The sequence below is a fragment of the Triturus cristatus genome, chromosome 3_1, assembly GCF_964204655.1.
Source record: "Triturus cristatus chromosome 3_1, aTriCri1.1, whole genome shotgun sequence".
Lineage (NCBI taxonomy): Eukaryota > Metazoa > Chordata > Amphibia > Caudata > Salamandridae > Triturus > Triturus cristatus.
In genome coordinates this window covers 803,006,098-803,020,935 of record NC_140583.1, presented here as the reverse complement: position 1 = coordinate 803,020,935, position 14,838 = coordinate 803,006,098, and the positions used below count along the sequence as shown (strand labels likewise).

The following is a 14,838-nucleotide window of genomic DNA, read 5'->3' as shown; positions in this document are numbered from 1 at the left end:
CACCAGTACCACGGCAATTGGCATCAGAGCACCAGCAGTCTATCACCAGTGCCCCAGCGAATGGCATCAGAGCAACATCAGTCTATCACCAGTGCCACAACAAATGGCATCAGAGCAACATCAATCTATCACCAGTGCCACAACAAATGGCATCAAAGCAGCAGCAGTCTATCACCAGTGCCACAACTAATGGCATCAGAGCACCAGCAGTCTATCATCAGTGGCACAACAAATAGCAACAGAGCACCAGCAGTCTATCAACAGTGCCACAACAAATGGCATCAGAGCACCCGCAGTCTATCACCAGTGCCACAGCAAATGGCATCAGTGCACCAGCAATCTATTACCAGTTCCACAACAAGTGGCATCTGAGCACCTGAAGTCTATCACAAGTGCAACAACAAATGGCATCAGAGCACCCGCAGTCTATCACCAGTGCCACAGCAAATGGCATCAGTGCACCAGCAATCTATTACCAGTTCCACAACAAATGGCATCTGAGCACCTGAAGTCTATCACAAGTGCAACAACAAATGGCATCATAGCACCTGCAGTCTATCACCAGTGCCACAACAAATGGCATCAGAGCACCATCAGTCTATCGCCAGTGCCGCAACAAATGGCATCAGAGCACCATCAGTCTATCAAAAGTGCCACAACAAATGACATCAAAGCACCAGCAGTGTATCAAAAGTGCCACAACAAATGGCATCAGAGCACCAGCAGTCTATGACCAGTGCCAGAACAAATGGCATCAGAGCACCAGCAGTCTATCACCAGTGCCACAACAAATGGCATCAGAGCACTAACAGTCTTCACAGCTGCCTTGGAGGAGTCATTACTGACAATTGTAAGACAGAGGAGGGGACAACCAGCAGTGATGATGATGAGTACCATAACTGGACAAAAATCAACAAGCTGCAGGAGCATCATCAACATAATGGCCTGTGGGATAAAAGAGACTGGAATCATCATCAAGGACAGTAAGAAGATCATCAGCGACACCAGAGTCAGTGGCAGCAAGGGGCCAGCAGCAACATTACCTATGGCAGCAACAGACACCTCCATAATAGGACCAGCAATTATGTAAAAAATCTGTAAAAACGGGTGACGGGGATCCTTGGTTATGACGTACATTGTACACCATCATTGACGTATTTCAGGACTCTTCCATGTTTTTTTCTGTTTGCTGAACCATAACTGACTTTTTAACTGCCATGTAATTTTAGCAGTGTGCAGAGAGGTTGCAGGGCATGTCTGGTCTTCCATGTGTGGCCTTACAATGGGCTTAATTTGCTAGTTACCAAATGTCATGCACAGTCATCATGCAATACCATGAAATAGAGGAAACTAAGAGTATGCTAAACATGATAAGTCTGCACCACATTTTGTAAAGATCCACCAAATGGTGTCACAACTATTAGTAAATCCAGGTTGTTGAAAAGTGAGCATATCAAGCCTGCATTGAAAAGCCTTTGTTAGTTACCTGTATTCAAGAACATTACATTTAAGGTACTTTGAATAGGCCACAGTACCTATCTCGAGAAGAGTCCAAGTTACTTGAGAGACATTCTTAGGGCCGTATTATGAGTTTGGCGGTGCCAGACCTCCCGCACCGCCAAACCCATGTTTGAATTGCCCACCAGATTAGGAGTTTTTCCGGTCTGGCGGGCAGTTTGTTGATGTTCCCAGGGCGGTGCCTATTTTATAGGCACCGCCCTGGGAACATCAAAGGGAGTACCTGCACGGCATGGACTGCTGCACTCCATGCGGTGCAGGTACTAGTGTGCATGCACACAGTGGGCAGATGTTGTGCCCCCGTGCGCCCCTCTGTGTGCATCCACATGGCATAAGGCAATAGAGGGCTGCGTAGGGTCCCCTTTGTTTCCTCACTGCCTCACTTTTCATGGCAGTCGCACCACCATGAAAAGTGTGGCGGTGAGGAAACTCGTAATATGCTTGACGGGGCCACTGCATATTGTGGCCTCAAGACTGCTGCGCCACCGCCAGGGATCTCTGATCCCTGGTGGTTGTGGTGGTCTCAGGCCCCCGACTCCCCTGGTCGTAATGAAGTGGTCGAAAGACAACCACCGCCGCCCCCCAGCAAGTATGGAGGTGCATGACCCGTCAGACTTGTAATAAAGCCCTTAGTCATTATAAGCCGAGAAAAATGTAAGACTGTCACAAGAGAACTTCTTTTCTATCTACAGGAAAAACTTATGTGTGCCTGGGAGCAGTGTGTCTCTGTGAAAGCTGTACAGCTTTAGAATAACCTCCTGTGAAACTCAGTTATAGAGAAGGTCATTTAGATGTCAAGAAGTCTCTGAAGACATGGTTATTTATTAAATGACCCCCCCCTCTTTGCTGGCATGCACTTTAAGGGCTGATAGTCCCAAGAAGTTAACTAATTGCTATATGTGTTCCTTGCTAAAGAAAGTTGATTTAACAGACAAGATCAGAAATATTGCAGGAAAGTCTTAAAAGGTGACACCAGCAGCAGTAGTGGTACTGGATTCTCCACGGGGGTTTGTACACATCTTAGGGTTCCAGAACCAATTGAGCGCATCCTGGTGGAATATTCTCATGGGTGGCTTTAGAATCTATATAACTTTCCCTATAAAAAGGTTTTCTTTTTCTCTTTCTTTTGATCTAATGTTGGTTTTTCCAGTGGGATTTACTACGGACAATATCAACAAAATCTGACTGGCCTTTCCAATCGCTCCCGGCCTCAGGCCCCTGCTAGCTTTTATTTTTCATCTTTTGTGGTGCTAATGCGGATGTGTGGTCCTGGACAGTGACCTTTAGAAGCTCATAATCAAGTGCTCTGTGAAGATCACAATGGCTGAAAACCCACAAAGGCTGGGAGACAAAAGGAGGCAGAGCGAGTACGCAAGGTAATAAGAACGTCATGGCAGTAAAAAGGCAGGCCACGTCAGCCTTCTCTCGCCTTAGATTGTATGAGATAACAATGCACTAGCTTTGAATAATTGACGTCTCACCCCCCATGTAATTTGTGACCTGTCAAAATTTCTCTTATGGAATACTCTGTAACTGCAAAAAAAACAATAAAATATATTTGGAAAAAAAAATCAGTAAAGAGACTGGGGTTGATATAGAGATAAGTTTAATATTATTTACCTTAATCCCATTTGCCAGATTTCTGCAACTTCCTTACCCAATAACCTCTTATGAGCTGAGTGTTGATTGAAAGAAGGATATTTGTAGGACCAAGACGTTATGAGGTTGGGATGGAGAAATAATGGAGTAAGATGCTATTTGCGTAAAAGATACTCCAACCATATTGGAAGAAGTAGAGTTTATGTTCAAGTTGTTTTATGGGCAAACAGTGCATTGTTCATCAGCTGAGGAGTGGTACACTTCTGTGTCAGTGTTTGTTCCCCGACATTCACCTACCTCTGCATCCTGCGTATGCATTTGGCCTAGAGACACATCCCATGAGGACGTTGGCATATCAGTATCTTTGCCAGAGGAGCTACTAAACTGCAGCTCCTTGCACAAGTCGCCAGGTCATATTGACAAGAGCAGGAGATCTTATCAGTATATCCTTTGTTTTGTGATTTTTATCGCTTAGAAACAACATTCATTATGGGATAATTCTATCACTGAGTTCCTAATTTCTTTTTTAACCTTGTATATTATTTCCAGCTCTGAAAGAAGAGTTCCAATAAGTTGCAAATCTAGTTATAAAGTGACTGTGTGGTATTAATCTGAGACTTTAATTATTTTGTACTTAAGAAAGTCTCAAAATCATATAGCAATGGGCTGAATTTAAGACTTTAATGCTATGGAGGAATAGCTAAGAAAATTATCAAAGAAACGATTTAGACTTGTTACTATGATGAAATAGCTGTGGAAGCATTCCCTAGAGGACAAAATATGATTAAAACAGTTGTGTTTCCCTTTTTGTAAGAGTTCTTTAAACTACAGTGAGATATATGAAATATTATAGACTCGAATAAGATATTAATGACTATTAATCTTTCTCTCTTTCCTGCAGTTTATAGAGCACACAAGACATTTTAACTGGCTTTGTTAATCATTTACTCTTTGTCTTTTAGAGGCCACTATTTATATGAATTAAGGAACTTTGACCTAGTGAGAATTGTTCCATCCGAATCTGCATGCATATTTTTGTTCTTTGTTAATTTTATTTTAGTATTTGTTAAAGGAGTATTGCCCAGATTTTTTAAGAATATCCCGCCAGGGCATTTCGGCCTGCTTATTTCTATTGCTTAACATTATCATCCCTGTTTATTGTCATGCAGTTGGTAGATTTTTGATAGTGGCTGAAAAATAAATAACGATCTGTGGCTACTTGTAGAATAACTTTTCTAATAAGATCTATGGTATACTGTCAAGTTTTTATTAGTGATTTTTTGTATTTTTGTTGTGTTTGTTAACACATATGTGTTTTCTAACTGTAAACATATTATCCATGGTAGGTGGTTTATATATTTATAAAGTATATGCAATTGTGTTTATTTAATCATTTTTTCAGGTTTATGGTTTGTTATGAACCAAAATAACTTTTTATAAACTGAACTATGCAGTGTTCAGATATGGTGCTATGATGGCGATACCGGCTCTTTTGTAGGCATTGTGTTTGAGGTCTTTTCATAAAGTGTTGTGGCAGCCACTGGTTACTGGGTTAGTATCCTGTTTGGGTGCTATTATCCACCACTGGTGTCCCAGAGCCACAATCCAGAAACTTTATATTTGCGTAGTCAAATTTCTCCTGTTAAACTATCAGGGTAACAAAGATGAGCAGTTAAGGCTTAGCTTAGGTTAAAAAGCCAGATTCAGTACCAAATTGTAAATAACACTATATAACATAGATTTCCAGTCAGTGCTTTATTTTAGAATTATACCTCTGGTTTCTAGTTCCTAGTAGGAGTTAAAGTCTCACCATAGGATTTTGAAGGTGGGCAAAGTTTACAAATGAAGGGACTGTGGAAGAAACTCAGGTCCCTGAGAGCCACTCTGGTACAAAGTTGTAGACTAAACAGTGTCACTACTAAAACCTATGAAGGTAAAAATAAAAAGTGTCACCGCCAAAGACACAGAGCCCGAAGGCCCATCACCAAAACAGCTAGGATCACATCCACCAAACAGTCTCTGGTTCTCCCAGTGCTCATGGTGATGCTGTCCTGGACACCTGGTGTTCAGGCAATAGTGTCTGGTTATGAGCACAGTTCACAATTACCTATAGTCCAGGGGCCAGAGAAGGACCCATCTGGTTCCTCTGTTGTTCAAGGAGTCTCTTGTCAGCTATTGGGTCTGAAGGGTGCCATTTTGTTTAGGGTCCTGTATCTTGGACCAGTTGAATTCAAGATTTTCTGGTGATGAGGGCACTCATAGGACTAAGGGCTATCACTACATTCACAGGTGAGACCAGTTTGAACTGGTAAATGGTCACTGCTGATCCTACGTATAAGTTGCTCTGCCTCAAATCTGGAACTGTAAGAGAAGTCTGCTGTCAATTCACTGTAGCCAAGTGACACACACAACCTAACCCAACATAATGCATCTCCTGCTGTTTGATGATTACAAGGAGTATTATCACACAACTATAAAAATGCAGGACAAATCCTGCTCAAACCACCATGATAAATCATATGTTATTCTAATCAGGCATTCAAGGGGGACATAACCATTCAGCTCTCAGGTTGTTGATTGTGTGTTTTGGTTATTCACAGCCCTATATTAAAAAATATTGGCTTTGCTGTTCTGAACTTTTATGAGGTAAAGCCAAAAAGTTCTGTGAATGCTCTGGATGTTTACATTCCTTTTGGGCATAATAATAGGGCTTATTCGCAGGTAATATTGTGCTATTCATAGCTATGCGCTCTTAGAGTGAGGAATAACTTGGTTGTTTAGATCCCTACCTTGACAACATTTTGCCAAACCTTGTAGCTTTGGTGGTGGGGAAGTCTTTGGGCCTACACAAAGAAGAAGTGAGAGTGAATACAATCTTGCTCTGACTTCCACCCTACTAAGGTACTGATTACGATTACGAGTGGGCCTATAAATGCGGACACGTGTAAAACCCCTGTTTGCGCATGGGTATGAGTTTGGCTGTACCTAACACATCTGATAATTGTCCGATGCTTTAATTACCTTAGCTGTCGTTAAGTTTTGGCAGGTTAAACCTGCCGAAATTTAACATAAAAAATTGTACGTATTTACCGCACCATGCAGATTTTGGTGCGTTAAACTCCAAAATCTGCATGCTATTCCCCACAAACTTGTGATAGGTGTTATTTATCCCACATGATAAATAACGTATCTTGTGGTATCATTATTTATCTTATGCAATAAATAACGCCTAAACTTGTAATCAGGGCCTTAGAACACCATCACACAGAAGGGAAAGCGAGATCAATAGTAACTTGGAATAGTGTTTTGCTGTGCATGTGTGTCAGAATACCTCTTGGGAAGATAAAACAGCCCTTACCCCCAATGTTGTAGCAATGAGTCATCATCGGACCTATCTTTATCATGTGGGAATGGGCTCAAACAACACACAATTGGAAGCTCTACTTATTATATGTATAGACCTGGATCAAATAAATCAGTGATGGAACTGAATAAAATTGTCTAACGGATCCTAGGTTGTGACGTATATGAGGTTACTCTGACAAGATAAAAATCTCAAGAAGAGTGGATGGTTGCAGGCCACAATTATCCTACCATCCTGTTTATCCGATCCACATGTTTCAGCATTTAAAAACTTTCAGTATGTGCCAGCAGGACTTTATCAGGAATGCAAACTTCCTTGTTTTTGTCTGACTGTTATGGAAATAATGTTTATATATATGTTGGTAGGTGAACAGACATAGAGGATACAATTGATACTCAAGCGAGGATACTCAGGGAGAAGGAAAGTGCTTAGAAAAAGGTTACTTTGATCCCTTGATAGTTGTGCTACTTCAGGGAGATGGTCCCTCTTTTTTCACCATTGCGGTATATATTTGATTAGAGGAAATCCTTGTGCTTGTGAATGACACAAGTATCAATTGTATGTTCTGTGTTTCTCCGTTCACCTACATATACATAAAGCCTTTTTTTCCCACACCACTGAGGCAGAACATAAACTAGGGATATTGCAGTCCTGAAAAAGACATACTGACCCATTACTGCTATTTTTCAAGAATGAAACATGTAGACTGAGAAAACAGGAGAAGATAACTGTTTTCTGCATTCATCCCCTCTTTTCGAGCTTTTAATTTTACCAAAGTAACCTCAAATAAATCACTGCCTGGGTTACTGTAGACAATCTCATATGGTTCTACCACTAAATGAGTTGATCAGGATCCCTACAATTAAAAATATCAAGAGCTCCCAAATTCTTGTAGGTAGACTCTATCCTGACATGTTAATGCTGTGGATGTAGCACGCCATAAGATTGCGGGTGAGGACTATTTTATCTTTCCGAGGGAGATTCTAACACACCCAGACAGTAAAATACTCAAACAAGTGACTCTTGATCATGATTTACATTTTGTGTGATGAAAGGCTTTTGTCCTTTACATACCAACTTTAGGTAAGTTAGTATGTGAAGCAGTAAAGCTATTTCCTTGCATCACAGTGGATATAACTCTGCAGAGCATAGATGTAGGCCTCATTGTTTTATCAAAAACTTCACAAACTTCGATGGAAAACTTCACGAGATTTCAAAGTGTTACCCTTTCCTACATGTGCATGAAAATCATAACTTTCATGACGTATTGTAATAGATACATTTTCCGAAATATTATCTGCATATGTTGGTCACTATGCATAGAAAAACACGACCAAATGTAGACTCGCAGAGAAATCTGCATAACTTTTAGGTCTGGCGTTAGTCAAGAACTTTTAATTTTACTAAAATTGTATATATTATATACTTACTAAAAGGGGCTCCCAGTCACTTCTCTTCAACCATTGGTCTATTGTTGTGTCTTTCACATTTTCCTCTGCCTATTACAGCATACAGCCTGGGGCAGTGGATTAGCTTACTGCAGTCACTAGCTAATTTCACTTTGAGAGACTGCATTTTTTTCTTTTCCACAAGGAGCACATCCACACACAAAATAGTTCCCTTATGTACCAGTGTTTTTTGATTTTGCTTTGTTGTTACTTCAGTGTTGCCTTTGTGTTTAGAGTGTGGTCTAATAGCAGGAGGCTTGTTGCTATTGATGTGAGTACAGAGCATATTCCTTCTTTATCAGTTCCTTTCTAATCCTAATTATGTTGTAAATTTATCTTGGATTAGTCCTTTTAGGTCAAAGCCTACTCGACACTGCAGCTGTTGGTTTAATGCCATCTTGGGGACATTCGGAAAGGTTTCCAGGCAATGCATTCCGCCCATTGCTTACCATCAGCTTTGTGGTTTGTTACTCTCATTTGCTTGCTTCCTATTGGCTGGCTCTATTTGTTTTATTCTGTCCAGCTTGAGTTTGTCCCATCCGTTGCCCAAACCCTGTTTACTGTATTCTTCCACTAGAACTGATTTCTGTAAACAGGCTTTTTAAATCTAGTTCTTATCTTGCCACGTTTGCTGTGCATTCAAAGACATATGTCAAATGTCCGGCTGTCTTCCAGAGAGCTTGGTGTTAACTTTTCTTTCTTTGACTTCAAAGTGTGTGGATTTATATGACAATCATGATGGCTACTGGGAGTGTGTGTGAGGAGGGCTCTACAATGATTTTTTTCTAGCACAAAACAATATTTAAATGTCTGAAATTAACTGTGCAGATCTTTCAGAATATATCAGAATTAGAGAAGTGCAAATGAAGCACATTTTTGGTAATTCTGAAGTGTGGTGCAAACAAATATTTTAATATGATCAAAACAAATCAATACAGTAGGTGATGCCATTTCCACACATTATTATTTGTGCGCTGAATACTTTTATAAGTAAAACTGTATGTCTGTGCAAATGTAATGGTCATTTCAATTGAAGATGTGTTGTTTGTAATAGCAACAGTCTACCACACCGTGCTTACCTCGCTTTACCCTACTCCACTCTACTCTGCACCACTCCTCACCAATGCAGTCTACTCTGCACCACTCCACTGAATGCCACTTCACTCTATGCCTCTCTACTCTACACCACTATACTCTCTGCCAGTGCACTCCACGCCACACTACTGTACTATGCACAATTGCACCCTGCGCCACTGCACTTTACACCACTCTATTCTGTGCCACTCAACTCAATGCCACTGTACTCTGCAACACTGCACTCTATGTCAGTACACTCTATATGAATGCACTGTAATCTGTACCACTCCTCTGTACACCAGTGCATTCTATGACAATCCTCTCTACGCCACTCTAGTCTACTGCACTCTACACCACTCTATTCTACACCACTAAACTCTACAACATTCTACTCTGCAACACAGCACTCTCTGGCACTGAAATCTATGTCACTCTACTCTGCACAACTCTATTTTACGCCACTCTTCTGCACTCTATGACAATGCACTCTAAACCATTACATTCTACGTCACTACACTCTTCACCACTACACTCTACACCACTCTAATATACTGTACATCACTGCACTCTATGATGCTACACTCTATGCCACTTCACTTTACGTCTCTCTACTCTGCACCACTCTACTCTATGCAAGTGCACTGTATCCCACTTCACTCTGAACCACTCTACTCTGTCCCACTCCACTCTATGCCACTGCACTTTATGCCACTCCACTCTTTAACACTGCACTCTATGCCACTGCACTATACGTCAATGTTTTCTGTTCTGTACCACTCCACTCTATTCCAGTGCACTCTATGATAATCCACTTTATACCACTCTAATCTACTCGACACTCTACGCCACTCTACTCTACATCACTCTACTGTGTAACACTCCAGTCTTCTCTGAAACAATCTACTCTATGCCACTGAGTTCAGCGCCACTGCACTCAGAAGACCTCCACTCAGTGCCCCTCCACTCTGCTCTGTGCCACTGCACTCTACTTTGCACCACTGCGCTCTACGTCAATGCACTCTACACCACTTTACTCAAAACTCTAAACCAATCTATTTTTAACTACTGTACTGTACGTCACTATACTCTACTCTGCAACACTTTATGCCACTACACTGTATACCACAGTACTCTAGGCCATTGCACTCTACATCACTGCACTCTATGCCACTATATTCTACTCTGCATCACTATATTGCACGCAACTGCTCTGTTCACCACTGTACTCTGCACCACTCTACGCCACTGCACTCCATGCCAATGCATTCTACACAATTCTTCTATACACTACTGCACTCTACAACAGTTTACTCTGCAATACTGCACTCTCTGCCGCTAAACTCTATGCTGCCAATCTACTTTACACAACAGCACTCAACTCTACACCACTCTACTATATGCCACTCTACGCCATTTCGCTCTACACCACTATACTCTTAGCCACTACACTCTACACCACTTCACTCTATGCCACTCTATTCTGCAACACTGTAGTCTCTGACACTGAGCTCTATGCCACTCTTCTGCGCACCACTGCAATCTGCATCACTCCACTTTATGCTGTTCAATCTCTCCTGCACCACTCCACTCTACTCTGTACCACTCTATTCTAAGCCACTTGTCTGCACTCTACATCAATGCACTGTATGCCACTACACTATGCTACTCTACTCTGCATTGATCCACTCCATGTCACTTCACTCTATGCTAATCCACTCTCATTGACTCTGCAACATTGCACTCTACGACACTGCACTCTTCAACACTGCACTCTATGCCACTGTACTCTACGCCACTGCACTCTACTCTAATACAATCCTCTCTATGCCACTGTACTCTATGCCACTCTCTTCTACCGTGTGCCATTCCACTCTACGCCACTCCACTCCATTCCCTTCTACGCCACAGCACTCTACTCTATTGCATTAAATGCCAATGCACTCTACACTACTTTACTCAAAACCAATATACTCTATGTCACTGCACTCTATACGAATCAACTCTGCACCACTGCAATGTACGCTGCTATACTCTACTCTGCAACACTGTAATCTATGACACTCTACTCCACACCATTAAACTCGATATCACTTTACTCTGCACCAATCTACACCACTGCACTCTACACCAATGCACTCTATGCGACTCTACTCTACACCACTACACTTTACAACACTCTACTCTGCAACACAGCACTCTGTGCCACTGAAATTTATGTCACTGTACTCTGCATCACTCTACTCTGCACTACCGCACTCTATGGCACTTGTCTCTACTCTGCACCATTATACTCTACACCACTCTATTGCACTCTACGACAATGCTCTCTACACCAATGCACTCTTCATCACTGCACACTATGCTCTACATGCTGCGCCACTCTAATCTATTGTGCACTACTGCACTCTATGACACTGCACTCTATGCCACTTCACTTTACGTCTCTCTACTCTACTCTGCACCACTCAACTCTATACCAGTGCACTCTTTCCCACTCTACCATGGACCATGCCTCTCTATGTCACTCCACTCTATGCCACTGTACTCTACAACACTGCACTCTATGCCACTGCAGTCTATGCCACTGTGCTCTATGCCACTACTGTATGCCACTGCACTCTATCCTGCACCACTCCAGTCTACACCACTTCACTCTACTCTGAAACAATCTACCCTATGCCAGTGCACTGTATGCCACTGCACTCTGTGGGCCACATGCATCAAACTTGGGAATTGTGATTTTTAAGAAATCGCAATTTAGGAATCGCAATTCCTTATGCGTGTTGGAATTGCAAAGAAAATTGCGATTCCTACACATTCCTTATTTGCGACTCGCAAATTGCGAACCGCAAATAAGGAATGGCTTCCCATTCGTTCCTATGGGCCTAGAGGCCCATAGGAATCAATGGAAATTGCATGCGCAATTTGCGAGTACCAAATAGGTACTCGCAAATTGCGCCAAAAGGACACCCTGATGCACCCCTGTAAGTGCAATTAAAAAACATGTTGCACACACACATGCCCCAAAGGCATGTTTGTGTGAAACATAGAACTTTGAAAAATGCACTTTTGTGCATTTTTCTAAGTTTTCTCAAATTACCATCAACTTTAAGTTGATGGGAATTTGCGGTTTTTAAAAGCGAAAATGCAAGAGAATTTTTTTTTTGTTGCATTGTATTTAGGAAATCGCAATTTGCGATGATGCATCCCAAATGCAAAAATTGCAGTTGCAAAGGGGCAGATTCGCAGATGCAAAAAACAATGATGCATGCGCCCCTTTGTCACTGTACTCTACGTCACTCTACTCTAAACCACTGAACTCTACACCAATGCACTCAATACCACTATTTTCAAAACCAATGCACTCTATGCCACTGCACTTTATACCAATTTCTCTGCCACATTGCACTCTATACCTCTATACTCTACTCTGCAGCAGTCTATGCCGCTGCAAGCTACACAACTGCACGCTACGCCACTCTATTGTATGCTACATCACTGCAATGTATGCCAATCTATTGTACTCTGCACACCTGGACTCTACATCACTGTTCTCTGCACAACTCTATTCTGTACTCTATGTGATTAAACTCTATGGCACTACACTCTACTCTGCACCACTAAAGTCTACGCTACTCTAGTGCAATCTACACCAATGCACTCTGCATTACTCCACACCATTCTAATCTAGTCTGCATCACTGCACTCCATGCCATTGCACTCTATATCACTCTACTCTGCACCACTCTACTCTGTGCCACTGTACTGTAGGCCACTCTACTCTATTACGCTCTATGTCACTGCACTCCACACTACTATATTTTACTCTGTGCCACTGTGCTCTATTTCACTGCTCTCGGCACCACTGTATTCTGCACCACTCTACTCTATACCCCAATGCACTTTAGGTGACTGCACTCTATGCAACTGCACTCTACGCCACTGCACTCTAATCTGCACCACTCAACTCTACGCTACTCTACTGCAATCTATGCCTGTGCACTCTATGCATCTACGCTCTGCATCAATCCACACCCCTCTGATCTAGTCTGCACCACTGCTCTCCACACCACTGCACTCTATACCACTCTACTCCCTGCCACTGTGCTCTACGCCACTGTACTCTACACCACTGCACTTTACCCGGCACCATTCCACTCTACCCTGTACCACGCCACTCTACGCCACTTCTACTCTGAAACAATCTACTCTACACAACTACACTGTACGCCACTGGACTCTACGCCACTGCAATATACTCCGCACCACCCTACTCTACACCACAGCACTCTATGCCACTCTACTTTAAGCCACTGCAATCTACGCCACTCTGTTCTACATCACTGCATTCTATGCCAATACACTCTACACCACTTTGCACTCTTCATCACAGCACTCTAGGCCAATCTACTCCACTCTACAAAACTCCACTCTACAACACTACACTCTATGATACTCCACTCTATGACACTGTAGTCCATTAAACCATACTCTATTCTACAACCCTCTACTCCACACTAGGCCCCTGTGAAACACTACTCCACATCACGATGCTCTACGCAGCACCCTCTGTCATTCCCTGCCACTTTACGCCTCTTTAGTCTATGACACACTACTCCACTCTACTCTACTCCACCTTACACACCTCCATTCTATGCCACTTCAATCAATGACACTTTATGCCACTCTACTCTTCTTCACTCGACTTTACTAAACTCTAGGCCATTCCACGCTCGTACACTACTCCACTCTAGGCCACTCCACTATATGACAATCTACTCCGCTCTACCCCACTCCACACACTCTACGCAACTGCCACTATGCCACTCCACTCTGCTCTGCACCACTCCATGACACTATACCGCTCCACTCTACGACATTCTACTCCACTCTACTCCACTCTGACACTCTACTCCACATACCTCTATTCCACTCTACACCCTACCACTCTATGACCCTCTACTCCCTCCATGACATTCCACAACACTCTACACCATTCCTCCCCAATCCATGACATTCCACTTCACTCCACCCCACACCACGCCACTCAACTCTACTCTACACTACTCCATAACACTTCACTGTACTCCACTCCATGCCACTCTCCTTTACTCCACTAACTTTTAGCCATGCTGAACTGTAGCCATGATGGCGTACAACATGACTAAACATATTGGTAAAGCCAATAGCCCTTACAGATGTGAGACCTATTGACTTTGCCATTCCTTGTTTTATCTGAGTGCTTGTATTTTACAGCAAACCAGATTGTGTCCATTTGAAACTATTCTTTATAAAGTTATTATCTTTATCAAAATGCGTGCAATGAAGTGCATTTATAACTACACTCCTGTATGACATGCTGGTATGTATCTTAATTGAGGACTACAGTTATACTTGTAAACCGTTGTAGTCTGCCTGCTCTACTTGTGTGGCTTTGTAGTTTGCTTTCAGTGTTCTGGTATGCCATGGTTAGACATTTAACTATTTTATTACCAATTGAGGTTGTGCCATTTACTCAAGCTATCTATCATCTTTCTATCTATCTATCTATCTATCTATCTATCTATCTATCTATCTATCTATCTATCTATCTATCTATCTATCTATCTATCTATCTATCTATCTATCTATCTATCTATCTATCTATCTATCTATCTATCTATCTATCTATCTATCTATCTATCTATCTATCTATCTATCTATCTGACTATCTATCTATCTGCCTATCTGCCTATCTATCTATCTATCTATCTATCTATCTATCTATCTATCTATCTATCTATCTATCTATCTATCTATCTATCTATCTATCTATCTATCTATCTATCTATC

General features: G+C 42.0%; 1 pseudogene; it reads left to right on the top strand.

The window, feature by feature from the left end:
• The first annotated feature begins 748 nt into the window (after positions 1-748).
• LOC146861071 (endonuclease/exonuclease/phosphatase family domain-containing protein 1 pseudogene) overlaps positions 749-14,838 on the top strand; it is a 20,503-nt pseudogene continuing 6,413 nt past the window's right edge.